This window comes from Bombina bombina, chromosome 1 (genome assembly GCF_027579735.1).
Source record: "Bombina bombina isolate aBomBom1 chromosome 1, aBomBom1.pri, whole genome shotgun sequence".
NCBI lineage: Eukaryota > Metazoa > Chordata > Amphibia > Anura > Bombinatoridae > Bombina > Bombina bombina.
The window spans coordinates 668037515-668061731 of record NC_069499.1 but is presented as its reverse complement, the minus strand read 5'-3'; the positions used below and the strand labels follow the sequence as shown (position 1 = coordinate 668061731).

At 36.9% G+C, this 24217-nt stretch overlaps 1 protein-coding gene across 4 annotated transcripts in view; it reads left to right on the top strand.

The window, feature by feature from the left end:
- Window positions 1-17377: 17377 nt before the first annotated feature.
- Window positions 17378-24217, top strand: part of LOC128645842 (synaptotagmin-like protein 2) — a 258116-nt gene continuing 251276 nt past the window's right edge. Inside the window, exon 1 of one of the 4 annotated variants that reach the window (XM_053699133.1) lies at window positions 17378-17515. The gene's annotated coding sequence lies outside the window, so the exon portion shown is untranslated. Of the gene's footprint in view, window positions 17516-18123; window positions 18247-24217 lie in introns of those variants that run through there. The other 3 variants (XM_053699132.1, XM_053699131.1, XM_053699134.1) reach the window with 3 other exon arrangements.

Below are 24217 nucleotides of genomic sequence, written 5' to 3'. Positions count from 1 at the left end.
GTCGGCGGTGTTAGGGGTAGCAGATTAGGGGTACATAGGGATAACGTAGGTGGCGGCGCTTTGCGGTCGGAAGATTAGGGGTTAATTATTTTAAGTAGCTGGCGGCGATGTTGTGGGGGGCAGGTTAGGGGTTAATAAATATAATACAGGGGTCGGCGGGGTTAGGGGCAGCAGATTAGGGGTACATAAGTATAACGTAGGTGGCGGTCGGCAGATTAGGGGTTAAAAATTTTAATCGAGTGGCGGCGATGTGGGGGGAGCTCGGTTTAGGGGTACATAGGTAGTTTATGGGTGTTAGTGTACTTTAGGGTACAGTAGTTAAGAGCTTTATGAACCGGCGTTAGCCAGAAAGCTCTTAACTCCTGCTATTTTCAGGCGGCTGGAATTTTGTCGTTAGAGCTCTAACGCTCACTTCAGAAACGACTCTAAATACCAGCGTTAGAAAGATCCCATTGAAAATATAGGCTACGCAAATGGCGTAGGGGGATCTGCGGTATGGAAAAGTCGCGGCTGAAAAGTGAGCGTTAGACCCTTTAATCACTGACTCCAAATACCAGCGGGCGGCCAAAACCAGCGTTAGGAGCCTCTAACGCTGGTTTTGACGGCTACCGCCGAACTCCAAATCTAGGCCTATGATACTGGAACTTTCTCTGAATATTTCTCAAGTGTTCCGACCACCTATAGCTCAGACATCTACAAGCGTGCCCCACGTATCTCACCCCACATTTGCAAGTGCGCAAATATATATGACATACACGGAAGCGACTGACTATAAAATAATAATGTGGAATAATTTGATTTAAATGTGGTTTTACTATGTGTAATATATTTACACATTTTGCAATTTTTTGCCCTACACTTAAAGGATCCATTCTTAGTACCATCAACAAGTTTTAAATGGTTCTCTCTTTCAATTTTATCATAAGGTCTCAAGACATGTTTTACTACCTTACTAGGTTCCAAATGATCTTTAAGGCCAGTGCTCTTTTTAAAGACAATCCTAGGTTTGTCTTCAATTAATTCAGGATAGGGTCCTTTCCTTGAATACTCCAATATTTAGTTAATACTTTTCTAATTTCCCTATGCTTACCATTATATTGAGTAATAAACATAAGCGTATTAGTGTTTTGATTCTCTCCTGGAGATTTAACCCCCTTTGACTTCGTCCATGTTAAATCTCTCTCATTCAATTTAGCTCTTAAATAACCCTCTTCAATAATTTCCTGTGGGTACCCCTTTTCCTCAAAGCCTCTTTTAAAATGTGACTTTGTTCATCATAGGTCATTAGATCACTGCAATTTCTTCTAATTCGCTTAAATTGTCCATATGAGACATTTGATTTCCAGGGCAAATAATGGTTAATAGAAAATTGTGAGCAGCGAGGGCGCTAACAAAAGCTTAAGGAATTGGGATCTTAGATATAAAAATTGATTGGCTAGATTTAGTTCTTACACCAGAAATTCATCAAAAATAAAGCGGTGAGAAAATATATAAAAATATAAAAAATTGATAGTGTGCGTATCTATCTCATATAGATTAATTTAAAGTGCAAAGTGCAATGTCCTCTGAGTTCCTATTAAAAAAGAAACCTATAGTGTTATATTATCGAGTACAATGTGAATTTGGATACTATCATAATCTTATATAGATAGTGTATATCGTAAGCTGTGTGTTTTTGAGCAGTATATAAGATATGACTTGAATACTGTTATAATCTTATATTGTCTCCCAGATGATTATTAGTATACAGATCGTTAAATCGTCTATACGAAAAACATGATACAAATTCTAAGGGATCCAATAAAAAAAAAATTTATTATGATTCAAAGAACTTTATCTAAAAGATTTTGAGGCTAAGGGGACGTCTCCCCAAAATTTATTTTATCAGTATAACCTTAAAGGGACACTAAACCCAAAAAATTTCTTTCAGGATTCAGATGGAGAATACAAATTTAAACAATATTACAATTTACTTCTATTATTTATTTTGCTTAATTTTTTAGATATCCTTAGTTGAAGAAAAAGCAATGCACATGGGTGAGCCAATCACATGAGGCTTCTATGTGCAGGAACCAATCAGCAGCTACTGAGCCTATCTAGATATGCTTTTCAGCAAAGAATATCAAGAGAATAAAACAAATTAGATAATGGAATGACATTAGAAAGTTGTTTAAAATGGCATGCTCTTTCTAAATCATGAAAGAAAAAATGTGGGTTTCATGTCCCTTTAAGTTTGTTTCGAATGTTATATTAAGCTTAAGCAACAATGTAACAAGTAAGAATAATTTTAAATTATAAAATCTAAGAGACTGTAGCTCTATCACAAAAATATTGTATCACAGAAAAATTGTATATCTTAAAACAGAGTAAATTTAATTAGAAGTTAAAAATTCTTTTCATAGTCCAATATATTGCAGGAAAAAGCTTGGATGTTAAAGTCTATTTGTACAAAGAAATATTAAATACCTTCAGTATAAGTTATCTTATCCTCTTTGTTGTTTAAAGAACTTTAAATGCTAAAGTTTCTTTTCTGCAGAAATGTATTAGATATCTTTTAGTACGAGTACCTTTATCTTCTTATGTTTTCGCTTTTGCCTTGTTTACTCACTCGATGCGGCTTTTGGTTCAGAGCCGCCGCATGTTCTCAGCGTCTGACGTCACTCTCCGGTCTTTAGTTATCTGATTCCAAGATAAGTGATAGTGGCTTGGCGATTCCGGTTTTTGAATATTTCTTCCCAAAACTTCCTGCTCTTAGTGCCTTGCACGCAGGGGATGTGTAGTTCAGATAGATGATGTTTGCAATATGCCAATAGATGCAGGTGAGAGCATAACCCGGGTTACAAAATCGTAGTGGTGGTATCCGAAAGCAAAGCATGCAAACCTTAGATACTTTCTGAAAGTCACTTGAAGTCACAAGGGTCGACGCATTTCGCTCTATACAGAGCTTTTTCAAGATACTTGTGACTTCTAAACTCAGTCTTTTAAATATGGTGCCTGAATCTGATTGGTTAGTTGTCAGTTTGCTTAAGGTGGAATTTTTTCTTGGTAACTCATACCTTAAGGTGGAATTGTTTAAATTTTTTTCTTTATAGGTTAAAGTTTTAGAAGAAATCACTCATACTTTTTAAAGGTGGAATTTTTTAAAAACTCATACTCTTGTGCGTTTTTTTAGAGGTTTATTTCAGATAGCTCATACCATTTTAAAATGAATTCTTTTGATGACCTGTTGATGTCTATACTTTATCTGGACATAGAAATTAAAAGTATATTCCCAGAGACATATTTTTGAACCAGGTGAAATTAGAAATTCATAAATTAAGATGAGTAAATTTAAGATGGATTATTAATTTTTGATATTTTGAAATATCAGGTATTCGAAGCCTTATTAAAAACAGAAGTATATCAGAATTAATATTCTTAGTATAAAAACATCTATATGTATATATGAATAAATAAAATTAGATTAATAAGGATACCAAATATAACTAAAGAAAAAAATTTAAACAATTCCACCTTAAGGTATGAGTTACCAAGAAAAAATTCCACCTTAAAGGGACATAATACTCATATGCTAAATCACTTGAAACTGATGCAGTATAACTGTAAAAAGCTGACAGGAAAATATCACCTGAGAATCTCTATGTAAAAAAGGAAGATATTTTACCTCACAATTTCCTCAGCTCAGCAGAGTAAGTTCTGTGTAAAAAGTTCACGAGGCTCATCCCCTAAGATGTCCCAGGACAGACACACTAAAATGCTGCTTAGAAATCCTTTACCATGGGAGGTGGCTACTGAGGAACTTTTGAGGTAAAATATCTTTCTTTTTTACATAGAGATGTTTAGGAGATATTTTCTAGTCAGCTTTTTACAGCTATGCTGCATCTCTTTCAAGTGTTTAAACATTTGGGTATTATGGCCCTTTAAGCAAACTGACAACTAACCAATCAGATTCAGGCACCATATTTAAAAGACTGAGTTTAGAAGTCACAAGTATCTTGAAAAAGCTCTGTATAGAGTGAAACTCGTCGACCCTTGTGACTTCAAGTGACTTTCAGAAAGTATCTAAGGTTTGCATGCTTTGCTTTCGGATACCACTGCTACGATTTTGTAACCCGGGTTATGCTCTCACCTGCATCTATTGGTATATTGCAAACATCATCTATCTGAACTACACATCCCTGCGTGCAAGGCACTAAGAGCAGGAAGTTTTGGGAAGAAATATTCAAAAACCGGAATCGCCAAGCCACTATAACTTATCTTGGAATCAGATAACTAAAGACCGGAGAGTGACGTCAGTCGCCGAGAACATGCGGCGGCTCTGAACCAAAAGCCGCATCGAGTGAGTAAACAAGGCAAAAGCTAAAACATAAGAAGATAAAGGTACTCATACTAAAAGATATCTAATACATTTCTGCAGAAAAGAAACTTTAGCATTTAAAGTTCTTTAAACAACAAAGAGGATAAGATAACTCATACTGAAGGTATTTAATATTTCTTTGTACAAAGAGACTCTAACATCCAAGCTTTTTCCTGCAATATATTGGACTATGAAAAGAATTTAAATTTACTCTGTTTTAAGATATACAATTTTTCTGTGATACAATATTTTTGTGATAGAGCTACAGTCTCTTAGATTTTATAATTTAAAATTATTCTTACTTGTTACATTGTTGCTTAAGCTTAATATAACATTCGAAACAAACTTAAGGTTATACTGATAAAATAAATTTTGGGGAGACGTCCCCTTAGCCTCAAAATCTTTTAGATAAAGTTCTTTGAATCAAAATAAAAATTTTTTTTATTGGATCCCTTAGAATTTGTATCATGTTTTTCGTATAGACGATTTAACGATCTGTATACTAATAATCATCTGGGAGACAATATAAGATTATAACAGTATTCAAGTCATATCTTATATACTGCTCAAAAACACACAGCTTACGATATACACTATCTATATAAGATTATGATAGTATCCAAATGCACATTGTACTCGATAATATAACACTATAGGTTTCTTTTTTAATAGGAACTCAGAGGACATTGCACTTTGCACTTTAGATTAATCTATATGAGATAGATACGCACACTATCAATTTTTTATATTTTTATATATTTTTTCACTGCTTTATTTTTGATGAATTTCTGGTGTAGGAACTAAATCTAGCCAATCAATTTTTATATCTAAGATCCCAATTCCTTAAGCTTTTGTTAGCGCCCTCACTACTCACAATTTTCTATTTTCTATTTTAAAAGTTAGAAGGACTTTTTTTTCCAGTGAGGTGTTTGGAATCACAATCTCCAGCGCTCTACTCACTCACCCATTTGCAAATAATGGTTACTTTAATAGTTTAAAAACTGTTGCAGTCCACAGATTTAAAGTGTGTTTGTGATTTTACTACTCCCATATCAGTGAAAGATAAGGCAAGGTTTAGATCAGTGCTTTCCAAACTGTGTGTCGGGACACATTAGTGTGTCGGCAGCAGTGTGTAGGTGTGTCCCTGCTTCAGCACAATTTTTTTTTAATTTTTTTTTTTTTTTAATTGTTTTTTGGTTTCTGACTTTCCACCTGCCTGCTACGCATATCAAATGGTTGACACGTGATTGATACCTAGTGGGTCACAGATCATCTTAACCAATTGGCACAGCTCAGTGGGAACTGAAACTATTACCATTGGTGGATTTGGCGGCACATTGGCTCCTGACTGCACGTGTAGTCTCCTTAATTGGCTCCTGACTGCACGTGTAGCCAGTGAGTGGGACAGCAGTGTGTTTGCAGCCCTGGCAGTAGTCAGTCGGACTCACAGAGCTCTGAGGGTGGCAGCTTAAACGCTGAGCTAAAGTCAGAAGTCAGTGTTTGGGTTTTTTGCAGCTAGCTCCCAGTAGTGTATTGCTGCTCCTGCTCTTGATATATGGATAGGTAGTGGGAGCTTTTAAATGCTTGATGATGAAATTTGAGTGTCTTTAGCTAATATTCCACTAAATATTCCGAAACTGTGTTCATCCCATCAACCTCATACAGCCCATTAAAATAGTTAGTAGCTATTGGTGTTATTAAACTTTTTTTAATTCTTACACATACTGTACATACTGTTACTTGTAAAGGCATTTTGTTATTATATAATTTATGTATGTGTCCGTATCTTTTAAAATAAGTTAGTTTAACCTCCTTTTTGCTAGTACAACTGAATTACTGTGTCGCGAAATGATGTAGGTCTACAAAGTGTGTCACCAACATGAAAAGTTTGGAAAGCTCTGGTTTAGATACACAATAGACTGAGTTTGTATACAACTAGTAAAGGTGATACCCATATCCTTAGAATTAAGATGTTCTATGATAAACTATAAGCCTCAGAGATTCCACCTTTCCAAATAAAAATAAAGTCATCTATAAAGCGTCCATAGAAGACCAGACCACCTTGGTAGTAAATATTTCTTTAGATAGAATTCATCATTCTGAGCATTTAGCAGCATACCGATCTGCTATTTATGGATGTGGTAATCTCTGGAAACACTATTTGCATAAATGACCATTGTATCAATTTGATTTATCTGTCTATGCCTGTACTCAATATTGTTTCTTTTTGTATATTTATATAACAATAATCTTTGGATGCTGTTCACCTGTGTGATGTCACAGGAGGAGACGTTCTTTTCCAAATGTATCCAGTAACATATTGTGGATGCTGTTCACCTGTGTGATGTCATGGGAGGAGGCGTTTCCCTTTGCACTGCCTATCTTTTGATTGGAGCAGGTAGATTTAAATAGGTAGCGGTTAAGTTGTAATATTACAGTGTGAGGAAATGGCATTGATCGCCGAGAAATGCTTCACTTTTTAAAATAATATTGTTTTTAAGAAATAAATTGTTTTAAATATTTGCTACCACTTCTATCTATGGAGGTTCTGACACTACCTTTATGACCATTGCCGTTTTGCCTTTTTGACCGGTGAGATCCTGTGTGGGATACCTGGAGCTGCTGTTTGCTATTTAGGGCATAATGTGAGAGGAAGTGAGGACCAGAACCCTTGTAATATATCCGCCAGGGGTGCTGGATGTAGAGTCAGCCGAGCGGCTCAGAAGTCTCGGCTTGCCTTACTAGCACTATTGTGTGCTTTATCAAATGTGAGAGAATACTTTTTCTTTTCTCCTCCAAATGTCCTGATAATACTACACTAAGAGGCACCTCTGCCTGGTTTTCCCCTTATAGGTATTCTGTATACTTATCTGATACCTGTGGATGCTCACCTTGCTCCTGAGACCAAGAGTACATATCTGATACCTGTGTATGCTCACCTTGCTCCAGAGTCTAAACATACTTACCTTGCATCTGTGTATGCTCACATTGCTCCAGTCACCATTCATACTTGCCTGATACCTGTGTTTGCTTACCTTGCTCCAGAGACCAAGCATCTGCTTTGCACCTATGTATGCTCACCTGGATCCTGAAAGCCAAGCAGAATAACCTGATACCGGTGTATGCTCACCTTGTTCCTGAAGCTGTGCCTGCTGTACCTGTCTGGTATTCCATGACAGGCTCACCAACAGTACCCGCTGGATATCCTGTGCCTGCTGAGAAACCTATGTCTACCATACCAGTGAGATCCTTCCTCAAACCAACTGTGAATGCTGTACCTATCTAGGATCCCGTGAGAGTCTCACCAAAAGTACCCACTGGGTAGCCTGTGCCTGTTGAGAAACCTGTGTCTACCTTACCAGTGACAGCCTTCTTAAAACCAGCTGCACCTATCAGATATTCTGTGTCAACCTCACCCTTTACTGTTCAATTCAAACACCCATGTCTATTGGACTTAGCTACTGCGAGCTGCTTAAGGTATTCTGAACCTTGTTTTGGAGTTTAGGGATCTGCATAAGGCCTATTTTCAAACTTGCCATTTTTGTAATCTTCAATCTGAACTACCAACTGTTGTTTTGCCTATTATTCAGTAAAGCTTTCAAAAGACTTTCATTGTTCTATGTATCTGTTTCTGCAATCCTGAGTTTTACATACCCTAACTACCTCAGCCACAAAAAAAAAATGGAACTTGCAAGAGGCAATTGGGGAAAATGTTTTAAATCAACCAGAGGTTTACTGCAAGCTTGCGTTAGCATTAACCAGCCACTCACTGGTTATTTAACGTGCACCCGTAAATGGGTGATTTTGCCCGTTTACAGGAGCAAGTTAAATTAGCGCTCCATTTGTAATCTACTCCTTAATGGGAATCAGTGCAGTGTCAATTACAGACTTTTATCACCTCTTTTCAGATTCAGTTTTCTCTGCAACCTAGAACTTATTACTCAGACTTTATACATGTATGGACTGTTATTTCACTGGGGAACCACTGTTTTGGGCCTGTCTGATACTTTGAAAGATGAGCTAGCATAAGTAGGGGTACCAAAGACTCTAAGAAGCCTAATCTCTTTGTCAACTCAGATCAACTACCGCCTTAGAGAAAGGCACATGGAAAAATCTACTGCCTATAGCCCTCACACAAATGGTTTGTTAGTCCTCTGCCTCCACCTTTACCAGCTCCCTCCGCTGAAGAACCCATTCTAATAAGAGGTGTCCGAGGTCCCCTCTCTGAATGCGAAAAACAAAGAAGAGTGTTGCTAAACCTCTGTTTGTACTGTGGAAGCCAGCTTGAGTGTGCACTGCCATGCCCAAGACGTTTGGGGTTAAGCCCCCTCCTTACCATTGATCAAACGCCTCATTTGTCCCTACCTCTTGCAGTGGGACAAAAACTCTGTTAATCTACCTGCCATAATTGATTCAGGGCCCAGCAGATGATTTCTGGACACTCAATTAGCCCAAAGACTGCAGATACCCAGTGTCACTAAGGAAAAGCCAATTCACATACAGCTCATCAATGGCTTACCATTGAAAACTGGTCCCATCACAAATGTAACCATTTATTTATCGGTCACAATTGGGCCTGGGCATCAAGAGACTGTGATCTTTGATTTAGGAACTTCACCACTGTTCCCTTTAGTACTTGGCTTTCCCTGGTTCCAAAGACACAATCTGTTTATCAACTGGGAAACTGGAACTGTACACTTTAAATCCCAATTTTGCCTTCAGCACTGTCTTAAGTCCCTCATCAATGCTACCCTCAAACCCAAGACTCCAGTAAGACCTCTTGTTCAAATACCAGAAATGTACCAGGATTTTCATGATGTTTTTGGAAAAGAAAGGAGCTGATACTCTCCCTTCCCATAGGGAATATCATTGCCCAATTGATCTCCTTCATGGGGCTTCAATTCCCTACAGTCACATCTTTCCATTATCAGAACCAGAGTTAAAGGTGTTAAAAGAATATATTGAAGAAAATCTTCAGAAAGGGTTTATCAAACCATCCAAGTCACCCGCTGGGGCTGGCATATTCTTTTCCAGCAAAAAGGATGGAGAACTTCGCCCATACATAGACAACAGGGACTTCAATGCCATTACTGTAAAAAATAAATATTCATTACTACTTATTCCAGAACTTATGGATCGGCTCAGATCAGCAGTAATCTTCAGTAAAATTAATCTAAGAGGGGCTTACAAACTTGTAAGAGTATGGAAAGGAGATGAGAGGAAAACTGCATTTGTTCCCTGTTATGGGCACTAGGAGTACACTGTGATACCCTTTGATCTGTGCTACACCCCTGCTAACTTTCAGAGGCTTGTCCATGACATTTTTCATGATATCCTGGACATGTATGTAGTAGCCTAACTCATTTACTTCTCTTCTGTACAACAACATTAGGATACAACAACATTAGGATAATGTGAGAACTGTGCTCTCTCATCTACGAGCTAATCATCTATATGCTAAACTGGAGAAATGTATCTTTAACACTGAATCAGAAGAATTCTTAGGCTTCATCTTAGCACCAGAAGAGATCCATATGGATTCCAAGAAAATTGGAGCTATAATAAACTGGCCCACTCCAGACAGTAAAATAGCCATTCAATGCTTTGTAGGTTTTGCAAACTTTTACAAAACCCATTACAGCCTTTACAATGAAGACCATCACATTTCACTAGACTAACAAAGCACAACAAGCCTTTGACAACCTAAAACAACTTTTTACCTCCTCAACCTGATTTTAACTGAACCATGGCAGCCCCTTATATATTGAAGTTGATGCCTCTGAGACAGCCATTGGAGCAGTATTATCTCAAAGAGCTGATGACAAGGATTACCTCCACCTTGTGGCCTTCCTGTCTCAAGTTCTCTCCCCAGCAGAAAGAAACTATGACGTGGGGGATAGAGAACTACTTGCCATAGAAACAGCCTTCAAGGAGTGGAGACATCTACTGGAGGGGGCCAATCATCCCATTACTGTTTTCACAGATCATAGAAATCAGGAATACTTACGTTCAGCTCGTAGACTCAAAACCAGACAGCGGTGGGCACTCTTTTTTAATCTCTTCCATTTCCTCATTACATATCAACCTGGAGCCAAAAATGGTAAAGCAGATTCCTTATCTCGTATTGGAGAGAATGAGAAAATAGAATCTGAGCCAACTACTATTCTACAACCAGAACATTTTGTAGCTAGCAAAGTTTCCTTATGGGACATTATTCACCTACTCTAAACTCTACTCTAGACTCTAAACTCTGAAGATACTTCTAGTTCCTCAGAAACTATTGAACATCCAGAGTTCCAGATTCAGGACAGCAAGGTGGTAGTGCCATCCTCCGTATCATAAGACTCAAGAGTTAATTAGTCAGCAGTTATGGTGGCCGGGCATGCAAAAATAAATAAAATCTTGTCCTGTGTGTAAAGTTAACAAGGACTCACGACAATCTCCTTTAGGTCTCATACAACCACTTCCTGTGCCAAGCAGACCTTGGGCTGAAATTGCAAGGTAAAAACAAAAGGGCGCCTCAGAGTGTAGACTATGTGATTTATGGGGGAAAAAATCCCAAATGGGTCACTCACAAGTGAGATGGCACTATATAGATGAATAGTGCAAATAGGCAGGCTGGATGTTACAGCCACCAGCTGACTAATGCTCCCAGCAACAACCTCCAGTAGAATTCCTCCTTAGACACGAGAGTCTGCAATATCCGGCCACAGGCAATCAGGTGAAATCCAGCAGCCACCTTCCACAAACAGTACACTGCAACTTGATAAAAGTACTAAAAGCTTTAATAAAACATCAGTGTGCAGCTAATCTGTTTACAAAAATGCAACGTGTTTCTCAGCTCAAGGAGTAGCTGTTTCATCAGGCATGACAATAGAGTGTATGTATATATATATATATATATATATATATATATATATATATAAGGTAAGTAGTTGGAGTCCTGCACCATAAATTATGCTTAATTTTCAACCTGTGTGCTTGTCACCAAGGAGTATCTGCAAAACTCCAATGTACACAGTCCATGTAGAAAAAATGTGACAGCACCACAGTACAAAGTTCTTCTTTAAAGGTGAAAATGTTCTTTATTAGGATATAGCAACCAAAAAAACGACGTTTCGGACCTACATGGTCCTTAATCATGCATAGTTAAAAGACAATCAAACAAACATTTAAAAAGGTTATCTGGACCAATCAGGTTTCAGTTTCCATTACAAATTGGTTTAACCCATACCTATCCAGGTTTTACAAACTACAATATAATAGTGACCTCTAGTGATACCAGAATATATACCATGTTATAAAATTATAAAAACAAATACAAATCATAATCTCTATTCAGACCATGGGGATGTATCTGCACATTTCACACATATGGGACACACAGTTAGCCAACTTCATTTCCAAGTAATTGATCATATCCCCAATCATAGAAGAGGAGGTAATAGGGAACTAAAATTGAAACAAAAAGAAGTATGGTGGATTAAGCGTCTAAATACATTACATCCCCATGGTCTGAATAGAGATTATGATTTGTATTTGTTTTTATAATTTTATAAAATGGTATATATTCTGGTACCACTAGAGGTCACTATTATATTGTAGTTTGTAAAACCTGGATAGGTATGGGTTAAACCAATTAGTAATGGAAACTGAAACCTGATTGGTCCAGATACCCTTTTTAAATGTTTGTTTGATTGTCTTTTAACTATGCATGATTAAGGACCATGTAGGTCCGAAAGTTGTTTTTATGGTTGCTATATCCTAATAAAGAACATTTTTCACCTTTAAAGAAGAACTTTGTACTGTGGTGCTGTCACATTTTTTCTACATGGACTATATATATATATACACACACATCATCATATGCAAATGTTATCATGGTAATGATTATTGTTAACATAAACATCTGAAACATGCAACTATCATATATCATGACCAAAACAAGTACAGAACTTCTAAAAATGATCAACAGTGGTATTTACATGTGTATTATCTGACTGTTATGTATAATCATTGTATTGTGCACCAAAATAGAAATAACACAGAACATTAAACCAAAAACAATGCAGTCACATGATCAAAGTAAAAAACAAGTTCTTATTGATAGAGATTTGCACATGTGACTGAAATTACATCAGCTTAAGTGTCTGTGAAACCCCCAAACAGATATATATATATATATATATATACATACACAGAGAGAGAAGCACACTCACAGGAACGAGCAACTGGCTCAATACTATTGTTAGCCTGTTCTATGGCGATTTACCACCTGGGTGCAGCTTCTTTTAGCCCAGTAATGCTTTTCACAGAGAAGAACTTTCCTGTAGTATATCAGTCTGATCCCGCCTATTATGGTTAGTCCAGCACCGAAATACCAGGCAATTCCTCTCTGAACAAGGAATACAGCAACCCAAGATGATCGTTTCGGCCTTCATTGGGCCTCGTCAGTGAGGTGTAGCCATATTCCTCTAAGCACACTGAGCAAGGAGTCCACGTCTGGTTTCCCCTTTTTCCCATAGGGAGACTAAATACACACAGAGAGAAGCACACTCACAGGAACGAACAACTGGCTCAATACTATTGTTAGCCTGTTCTATGGTGATTTATCACCTGGGTGCAGCTTCTTTTAGCCCAGTAATGCTTTTCACAGATAAGAACTTTCCTGTAGTATATCAGTCTGATCCCGCCTATTATGGTCAGTCCAGCACTGAAATACCAGGCAATTCCTCTCTGAACAAGGAACACAGCAACCCCAATCGTTTCGGCCTTCATTGGGCCTCGTCAGTGAGGTGTAGCCATATTACTTTAAGCACACTGAGCAAGGAGTCCATGTCTGGTTTCCCCTTTTTCCCATAGGGAGACTAAATACACACAGAGAGAAGCACACTCACAGGAACGATCAACTGGCTCAATACTATTGTTAGCCTGTTCTATGGTGATTTACCACCTGGGTATAGATAGATAGATACATACATACATGCATACATATATATATATATATATATATATATATATATATATATATATATATATATATATATACACAACATATATATATAACCTAAGAGAGGCATTGTATCTTAATGAGAATATAATATAAAAAGAAAGAAGGTAGAAATAAAGAAATTCCCAAGTTAAATTTAAAACGAATCAGAGAAGCTTTATAGAAAAATATGCTGTTGGCTGAAAAAGTAAAATAAAAAAATACTATTAGTTAAAAAAAATATGTGGTTTTTCACATCATAAAACAGCTACAAATTCTAAAGATGGAATATGTGGATTTACTAATGATAACAGATACTATTGGAAAGAAGTGGTCACGTGACCTCCACATCACAGATTCTATAGGTGGCCATGGACTTTATAGTTGATTTACATTTCAGTTTTAGTTGTAGTAGATCGCTTTTCTAAAATGGCCTAATTTGTTGCCACCATGGGTGTACCGGAAGCAGTTCACACAACCACTATTTTTCTACAAGAGATTTTCTGGCTACATGGATTACCAGAGACTATAGGTAAACAAATGACCAGGTTGAACTTACGAACCAACCTCTGGAGCAATACCTCAGATGTTATACTACCACGTTACAAGATGACTGGACTCAATACCTTGTTCATAGGTCTAAATCCATGTCCCCTTTTCTGTGTACCTATGGGTACCATCCAATCATGTTACCTGGCTCCCCTCTCCAAAGCTCAGTTCCTGCTGCTGATCAACGGCTACAGGAGGCTCACAATATTTTCTCTGTAATAAAGAAGATATTATAGGAGGCCCAACAACAATATAAACATTATGCTGACAAGAAGAGACGTCCTACTCCTGCTTATCAAGTTGGAGACAAAGTATATTTATCCTCTGCTCATCTTCAACTTCCTCTTCCTTCCAAGAAATTAGGCCCTCGCTTCATTGGACCTTTCATCATTGAAAAAAATTATATTTCCAGTTGAAATTTGTCTCCAGTTGCCATCTCCCTATCGCATCCATCCAGTTTTTCATGTGTCTCTTCTCAAACCTGCACTGCCTGACCCCTTTCCATCTCACAAGCCACCTAACTCCATGGCCAGTCATGGTGGATGGATCAGAAGAATATGAGGTTAAAGAAATCCTGAATGCCAGACGTTGTACAGGAAGACTGGAGTAGCACATCTATTGGAAGAGATATGCTCCTGATGAGAGAGGTTGGGTACCAGCATCAGAAGTGCATGCTTCTTTGAAAGGAAACATCCTATGCATCCTGTTCCTAACCTGATACTGGTGTATGCTCACCTTGTTCCTGAAGCTGTGTCTGCTATACTTATATGGTATTGTCGTGAGTGAGCTCGTCTCAGGTGCAGTAATAAAGAGGTCCAGACCAGATATTTATCAAACAAGGGCTCACCTCAGGAGAGGTAATCTTTATTACACTGTTGCAACAGTGTCCCAGCACAAAAAACAGTAACGCAAGACTAACACATTTTCATATACATGCATTTTTATACTATTACAGTTCCTTACAAAGCAGAGAGCTAATTGGCTTATAATGATTGGCCAATAAATCTCACATGATTAGTGGTTACTAGGAAAGGAAGAATAAAAACAGGTCCTCTATGTTAAAATTTGGGAGATATGTTTTCTTGGAATGTGACCAGAGGCTAGCTGGCTAATTGGATTGAGAAGTTGATACTGTACAGAGAAGCCTTGGATTTTACCTTGAGTTTCAGATATTTAGAAAACTTTGTATGGGAGAAGCCATAACTTTAAGATGTACTGATACATACTTATTAGGCTAAAAGTAAGTTGTTAAAGATACATCACTTATTAGAAAATACAGAAGTAATATATCTGCAGTTTCAGAGAAGAGTTCAGTAAAAGAAAAGGAAAAGTTTGGTTAAACATATAAAATAATGAAAATAGAATAAGCAGCTCATAACAGTATTTAGTGACAGTCTCACCAACAGTACCAGCTGGGTATTCTGTGCCTGCTGAGAAACCTGTGTCTACCATACAGTACCAGACAGCTTTCCTCAAACCAGAGAAAGATAAAAGAGGTCGCTCCAATGGTGAAGTATGTCTCGATAGTACGTTAGACAATTAAAAGAGTATAAACTCAATGCTCACAAACACCTTGCACTCAACAGTGCAAATGAGGCAGGCCGAACTCTCAGAGTTGTTCAGCTAACTCGCAGACCGGCTTAACACCTCCACTGCTCTCTCCACCCTTGCACAGCACTGCTACAGATTCCACGGTTCACAAACAAAGGCAAGGTAAGTAGATCCAAGACTAGCCCAATGGATAACAGAGGATGACTGGAGGCTCACAAAATATATAAAATCAATACCTTGCAGCTTTTAATCATTAAAATTGTGACTGACTGGCGTTTTATATAATCGATGTATGTGCTATGGGTGTTATATATATAAGGTGACAGCCTTCTTCAAACCAGCTGCACCTATCAGGTATTTTGTGTCAACCTCACCCTTTACTCTTCAATTCAAGCACCAGTGTATATTGGACTTAATTACTGCAAGCTGCTTAAGGTATTCTGAACCTGGTTTTGGAGTTTAGCGATTTTCATAAGGCCTATGTTCAAACTTGCTGTTTTTGTAATCTTCTTTCTGAACTACCAACTGTTCTTTTGCCTATCAATCAGTAAAGCTTTCAAAAATAATGTTATTGTTCTGTGTATCTGTTCCTGCATTCTGAGTTTCACACACCATAACTCCCTCACAGTCGCTGTGCTCTGTTGTGCCATGGAGTATGACTTTTGACATTACACTGCTTTCGGCAACCTTAACTTGTTAGCAGCGTTTCGGTGTTCCTCACCTAGGTTTATTTCTTCTGCACAGCTGTTTCTGTTTAAGTTAATGATTGTGTTTCAACCTACATATATAATTGATGACTATTAGCACCTGTTTGGTATAATTGTTTCATCATGCACCTGACAATATGGCCACCAAATCCCTGACATTGCCAAGTGTATAGGAGAATGTATGTTTTTTGAAGGCAAAGGGTGGTCAAACCAATTATTATTTTGATTTTTCTGCCTAAAACGTATATACTGTATATAGACCCCATTGGCATTCAGTTTGTGAGGCACGCAATGATTAGAGGAAGCTTCATTCGTCATTCATACGCTAAAGAAAGCAGGAAAGGCAGGCGGAGGATCAGAGTTATGCTTTCCATAATGAAATTGTACCTATTTTAAAAAATAAGCATCTTTGTAAACTTTAATGAATTAAAGTGCCCCGGATTTTAAGATTATTTTTTTATACTGGGCTTTAATTCATTGAAGTTTACAATCACTTTAATTGTAACAGCACTTCAGTACAACCCATTTTAATTCTAATGTTTGTTTATGGAGATTTAATGGCTATCTGCTGGATTTTATGCACCTGTTAGCAATGAGCGTGGCTGACACACCTCAACTCAGTAATTGTTATATTTATATTTATACTTTAATGGACACAAAAATACAGTGACGTTTTGGGGTTCTACCCCTTCATCAGACCAAGTAAAATGGGCTTTCATTACAACACCTTTTAGAAGTACTGTCACTTTAAGAGTGAAGATCTTATCGTTGTTCTAAAGTATTTTGTATTTATAGACCCATAGAAATACAAAATATGTGACCATGTGTCATCTAGTATTATAACTGTAAAGAAAAACCTTACAAATCCAAAAACACACCTTTAAGAAAGGTACCTAGATCAACCACCTAGCTACACTATGCGATAGATGATAGAGATAGATTAGATAGATAGATAGATAGATAGATAGATAGATAGATAGATAGATAGATAGATATTAGTTGACTATGTGTTGAGGGAAGTTTCAATACATATTTACATCTAGTTCAGCAGCATCCAGTTATAGCTGCTTGTTACATGCTAAATCCATGTCTGAGTTTTCCAGAGTCTGCTGATCTTGGACATTCGTATACAGACTGCTGTTTGCTTTTGCAGTCCTAGTCGTACTTTTGATCTCGGTCTTCCTGAGCTGCATGCTCCTAATCCTTGAGCCCTGGCTAGGGATATTGCTGAGCAGGAGATTCCTGATCCTATAGTCCCAGTCCTGGCTTTGCCTCAGCCAAGTGCAGAATATGCAGTGCGCCTGGGTTCCGCTGCTCTCTCCTGCTGAACCAGCTCTGCACCTGCTCACCTGGGAATCACAGGTACAACATAGCTGCACTAACATTGAATACAGTATAAACAGTTGCTGAGTGCTTATTTTGCAAGGCAGTTTGACGTGGTGGGCTGCAATGCATTGCTAAGAGATTGGTTCAAGCCCTTAACTGGTAGGAAAGGAACTATTACATTTACAGTGATGTCTGTATATTTACTAAATGCATACGGACCTGGAAAGAATCCCAGCAACTTCATGTAACTGGGTTGCTGAAAATTACTGGTAGCCCACCCAATTTCCAGAGTGTTTATAAATTAAGTATTTAAATAAATTATGAATAATCGTAATTAATGCTTCAGTCTTCCTGCTCAAATATGTATTTCAAGTTGCTGATCTACTGAATTGGGGCTATATTTATACTTGATCTACTGAATTGGGGCTATATTTATACTTGATCTCTGAACTGCAATAATCCCAGATAAATGATAAAATCTGCAAGTGATCCAGCTTCCCCCAGTGAAGGCATTTGCAGCAGGTGTCTAACTCCAGTGAGTTATTTTTGTTATCTTGTCACACACCTTTTACATAGTTCCCCACCCCCCGGGGAGTGCCCAGCCCACTGCCTGCTATTGACACATCTCTTCCTCACTGTATTGTGCCTACGCTCCCAGAATGCAGGTTATTGTCAGCTCGGGTTTTGTGAAGTCGTTTTGAGTCCAGGAATTTACAGGGTGAGGGTCAAAGCCTTTCTAGACTGTGCATTCATCTTTGGAAAATAAGGTATTTAACAAAAAGTGTATGCATCTATGTTTGTTTGTAGTATCTTAGTATTGCATTTACTCAAAAATTATTGATGTGGTGTGAAAATAAAACGTGTATTTAAATTAATTAGCAAAATGTCTATTTTAGTATTATTTACTATCTTTAGGATGGGTTATTTCAACATTCCAGTTGTAAACATTTTAAAGGAGTTTAGTTGTCAAAACCAGATAAGTGTTTAACCAGAATTATTAGATCGGCTGTTAGACTTGACAGACATCATTTTTACATGTCTTATTGTCAGATATAATGGTTTTTAATGTCTGCTATCAGTATGCCATATTAGTAAATGTTACTGCATCATTTTTTCTTAATATTCAACTGAAATCATGATTGAGATTTTACATTTTCTTAAATAAAAAAAAATCCAGCCAGTTTTATTAGGTTTTTTTTTTGTTAGTTTTTTTTAAAGGGACAGTTAACTTTATTATATATATATATATATATATATATATATATATATATATATATATATATATATATATATATATTAATAAAAAGCATTAAAGTAATTTAGTAATTTAGTTGGAGCCTCCTTTGATAATAAATACTATATACATTACCCCTTTTCAATGTGTCAAATTTACACCTGGAGACGATGAGGTGCTAATGAACAGCCCTATTAGGTAAAGAAGGCAGGGATAGTGCCAAGAGAGCACTGGTAAATGTCTAGGCACCAGCAGTATACTTCTGAAGGGCTGTACCACTATCACATTCTGAGGTAAATGTAAGTCTAAAAAGTGAAGTATTATATCTGATTTATTATTAATGGAAACTACAGCTTAAACAATTTAATGTTTTGCATTAAAAAATGACTGCCCCTTTAATGTTATTTTTGTATACAATTGTTAAATTCCCACTGGTTTCTGGGTCTTTATTACAAATGATTTGATGCTGTATTCTGTCATTTTGAAGATAACCTGTAGCCAGTCTGAGATTATCAATGCCTTTTTGTTAATAAAAAAAATGAAAGGGTTAGAAATCTTTGTAAACTGTCATTGCAAGAAACTAAAGTATAATAAAGATACAGCTTAAGGGCCAGATTACGAGTGGAGCGTTATTTTAACGTGCACCTGCAAAGAGGAAAATTTGCCCGTTTACAGGCGAACGTTAAATAACCAGCCATTACAAGTTATTGCTACCGCAAGCTCGATGTTTCACTTTGCGCTAAGCGCAATTAGCCTCTGGTTAAAAAGAAAAAGTTACCCCAATTGCCCCCAAAATATAGAGGACATTACATTAAAACAAAATATAACCTATGAACTTTTTTTTAAAAAAAAAAACTGCACAAAGCAGTTATAAGGGGTCAAAGTGAGGGGATGTGGCTTTACATGGAGGTCAGTGGGGGGCTGTGTTTTCTCTATAAATATATACATATATATTTATTTATATATATTTATTTGTTAATATGCACATATAAACACTTAAACATATGTATATAAGCATATACATATATATTTATTTATATTTATTTGTTAATATGCACATATAAACACTTAAACATATGTATATAAGCATATACATATATATATTTATTGCTGCCCAGCACTTTGTGAATTGCCTCTGCGCTAGGTTGTTTGCCATGGCTGTTGGCATGAAAACGAGGCTCCATTGCTTTGTGGTAATGTGAATGCAAGGTTGCGTTCGCATTGCGCTTTACTTGTAATACCAGCGCACATTTCCGTGAGATGGTATTACTGAGTGCAGCGCAAATATCGTGCTTGCAAAAGTTCAATATTGTGCTCCACTCGTAACCTGGCCCTAAATGTACTTACTTGTTCATGAAACAAAGCTTCTAAGTACCTAAAATCTTTATTTTAAATTTTCATAAAACCCACGGCAACGACCTCTCATAAAAGTAGGCAGAACGTTTTTGAAATTAATAATCGGGCTCCAGTCAAGCTTCACATGTGCACTAAAAATGTTGACAAATCACATGCACACTTGTAGGACACCCACTGTTTCATCATCTTTGCTGTTCCTTTTGAGTGCTTTTTGGCGCTTTTCATCTATATCAATGAACTGTGCATGTGAGGTGTCAAGATGGTCCTACTCAAGTAGAACACAATTATGGGGCTCATATAATAAGCCTAATGGCGGGTTTGGCAGTCATCACATTTTCTGAGAATATACAGGTAAGCACGTTTAATATATATACAGTAAATTACAAATATTTATTTATATTACACAATCTTTTTAACACATAATTATTTTTGGAGTGTCCGATCCTTTACTAGTCACATAGCAATGTAAGAGTTAAAGTGAAAGTAAATCCTAGCGTTTTACAAACACTAGGATTTACTATTGAAACAAATAAAGGGGACTTTCATTCATGAAGTATAAGATACTTCATGTAGAAAGCTCCTTTATTTGATTCAATTGATCGCCGTTTTTACCTTTGTACAGCAGCCCACTGCAAAAAAATTTTTTGGCTAAGAGGTGACATTTTCACCTCTTAGCCAATAGCCGTGCGGTAAATCCGGCTTGGCGCCCATGGGAGCCGGATTTACCGCACGACTATTGGCTAAGAGGTGAAAACGTCACCTCTTAGCCAAGGTTTTCTTTTTGCCGTGGGCTGCTGTACAAGGTAAAAACGGCGATCAAATTTCTACATGAAGTATCTTATACTTCATGAATGAAAGTGCCCTTTATTTGTTTCAATAGTAAATCCGCTAGGATTTACTTTCACTTTTAATACTGCTAGCCTGACTTTAGATTTGAGAGACTGGAATTTTTTATTATAAAATGTATTCATAATTTTACATCTGAAATGTAAACCCTTGTATAAGCCATGATCAGCCATTTCTCTGGTAGGTAGAATAAAGCGTTGCTGATTCACTGCTAATAGGTAATTCTTACAAGTCTCCAGCAGACTGCACATTCTCTCTCTGTCTTTCTACAAATGGTGCATTTTTCAGGTCAGGATGATCCTTGCTTTTCAGTTTTATTATTTGCTGTTGAAATAATGGATTTGTTCCAAACAGCCTTGTAAAAATCTGAGTGATCAGCACAGTGGCAGATAAACTGATCTGTATAATGCAATGAACCGTGGAAGAATTTACAGCTTGTGATATGGATTGTGCAGTTGTGGTACAATAGTTTGTCTCCCTGAATGCCTTGTATGCTTACTGTAGGCTATCTGGCTACCCAAGTATTATACAGTAACAATACACTTTAAACTAATATTGTTTTTTAGTAGAATAAGTAGGTTATTTGAAGTCTAATACATTTTTATTTTTATTGCAAACATAGCACAGTTATTTCTTCCTGCAATCTGACAAATTGTTTGCAACTGTCTTAACGCAGAGTCTGTACACAGGTATTTATTACATTGATGAAATCATGGAGATGAATACAAAACTATTTCTATTGAAATTTAAATGTAAATAAGTTATTGTTCAAACAGGATATAAAGATGTGGAAGATCAAGAGGAACTGCAAATTTTACAAGACAAAAAGGGAAAGTCATGTATGTGCAGTCATGCAAGAATGTTATGTTTGATACCCATATTGCAAAAAACTAAATTAAACTATTAACCCCTAAACCTAACAACCCCCTAACTCTATATTTAAATTACAATATCCCTATCTTAAAATAAATAAAAACTTACCTGTAAAATAAAAAAAAAACTAAGTTTAAACTAACAATTAACCTAACATAACTATTATATTAAAATTAAAATAACTACCAATTAAAAAAAATAAATTACACATTAAAAAAAACGAACACTACTAAAAAATTACGAAAACGAACACTACTAAAAAATTACGAAAAATAACAAACAAAATTATCAAAAATAAAAACAATTACACCTAATCTAATAGCCCTATAAAAATAAAAAGCCCCCCAAAATAAAAACACCCCCAGCCTACAATAAACTACCAATAGCCCTTAAAAGAGCCTTTTGTAGTGCATTGCAAGAAATACGCTCTTTTACCAGTAAAAAAAATACAAATGCCCTTAACACTAACCCCCGACGATCCACTTAGTTTTTGAAGTCCGGACATTTATCCTCATCCAGACAGCATCTTCTATCTTCATCCCGGTCGGAGCGGAGCGGATCCATCCTTGAAGACATCCGGCGCGGAGCGTCCTCTTCATAAGGTCACTGCCGTACACTGGATCTTCAATGTAAGGGAGCCTTTTCAAAATGGCGTCCCTTGCATTCCTATTGGCTGATTTGATTGTTGAAATTCAAATCAACCAATAGGATGAGAGCTACTGAAATCCTATTGGCAATAGCCTATGAGTCTGCATACTCATTTTATTTATATAGGAAGATTGAGGCATGGGGGTCAATTTATCAAATGCCAGGCGGACATGATTCATTGTAGCCTGACCGCTACTTCTTAACTTATGTTTCTGGCGACCCGGAAATATCAGGCAGAGATAAATCTCCCCCAGTGTCTGCAGTTTGAGGGGGAAAAAGTTGTCAGAGGTGTGAAGCAAGTGCCAAGTACTCCATATTCAATACATCTGAAGGATGTATCAAAGTCACAGTTGAGGTGTGGCCCAAAAACCTTAGGTAGACCCTGCAACCCAAATTTTACTAACCATAGCACTACACTAACCATGCTGGTATAACTTGTTGGTTATCAAAGCAGCCTGAGCAGCATAAATGGGGAAAACTCACTTCACTTTTGTAACATTAGTAAAATAAATGTTACTTTAACTTTCTTATGTTGTCGTCATTATGCAACATATCACTCAAGAGGAGAAACTATTAATAGGAAGATAGTACCTTCCTATGTAATAGAAAATTATGCAAGAAAACATTAATTTGTAAGGGAGTGCAAAACCAATACAAATGTGCAATAATGGCTGGATGTTTTTTAAGACTATTTACGTGGGGTAAACTCATTACTGTATTGTAAGCTAAAAAATTTAACATTTAAACATTTTCACTACTCCTCATATGATTATCACCCACTGCCACACTGTGCATAGTATACCCTGTGCATATGTCTTGTATATTGTAAAACAAATGTCTTTGTGTTGAACTTTCAATGGGCCTCATCAGCGAGGTGCAGCCTTATCCCTCTAAGCACACTGGGCAAGGGGTCCACACCTGGTTTCCCCCATCACCCTTAGGGAAACTTTGCCCGGGGTCATAATACAAATACAAACAGAAAAATAATCAATTTGCCAGGAACGATGAACAGCTCAGTGTTCTATGGCCCGGTTACCTTCAGTGAGTAGCTTCTTTTAGCCCAATTGTGCTTTTCACAGAGGAATAAATGAAAAAGTATCTTTATTTGTAATGCACCACAGTGCTGCACAGGAGTTACAGTATATTAACACAAGAAAGGAAAGGTAGCTTGGAACACAAGGATTACAGAGCCCTAAATTTACAATTGAAGTATTTTAAATATAATTAGTCTAAATATTGTGAACAAAATTACAGTTTTAAATTTATTTTGTTGCAGATATTTTACAATGCAGTGCTTAATTCCTAATGTAGGGCCAGATTACAAGTGGAGCGCTAAATATTGCATGCAAGCAAATTTAGCGCTCCACTGTGTAATACCAGCACGCGATAATGTGCGCTGGTATAACAAGTTAATCGCAGTGCGAACGCAAGCTCATGAACAGCGAATGAGGTAAGTAGCGCAGCGATGGGCAGCATTTTTAAATATATATATTTATATGAATATATACATATACTGTATATTTGTGTGTTAATATGTGTATATACAGTACATATAAAATATATGAATATAATCATATATATTTACATTGCAGTCTATGGGAACACACAGTTCCTATAGACCGCAATGTAAAGGCACTTTTCAGTGCCGTTTTTTTTTCTAACACTCCACTCCCACCAACTTTAATGCCCCAAAACTGTCTAGTGCAGTTTTTTTTATTAAAAAAAATGTTAAATTTTTTTTAATAGAAAAACTATAATGCCCTCTGTTTTGAGGGCATTTG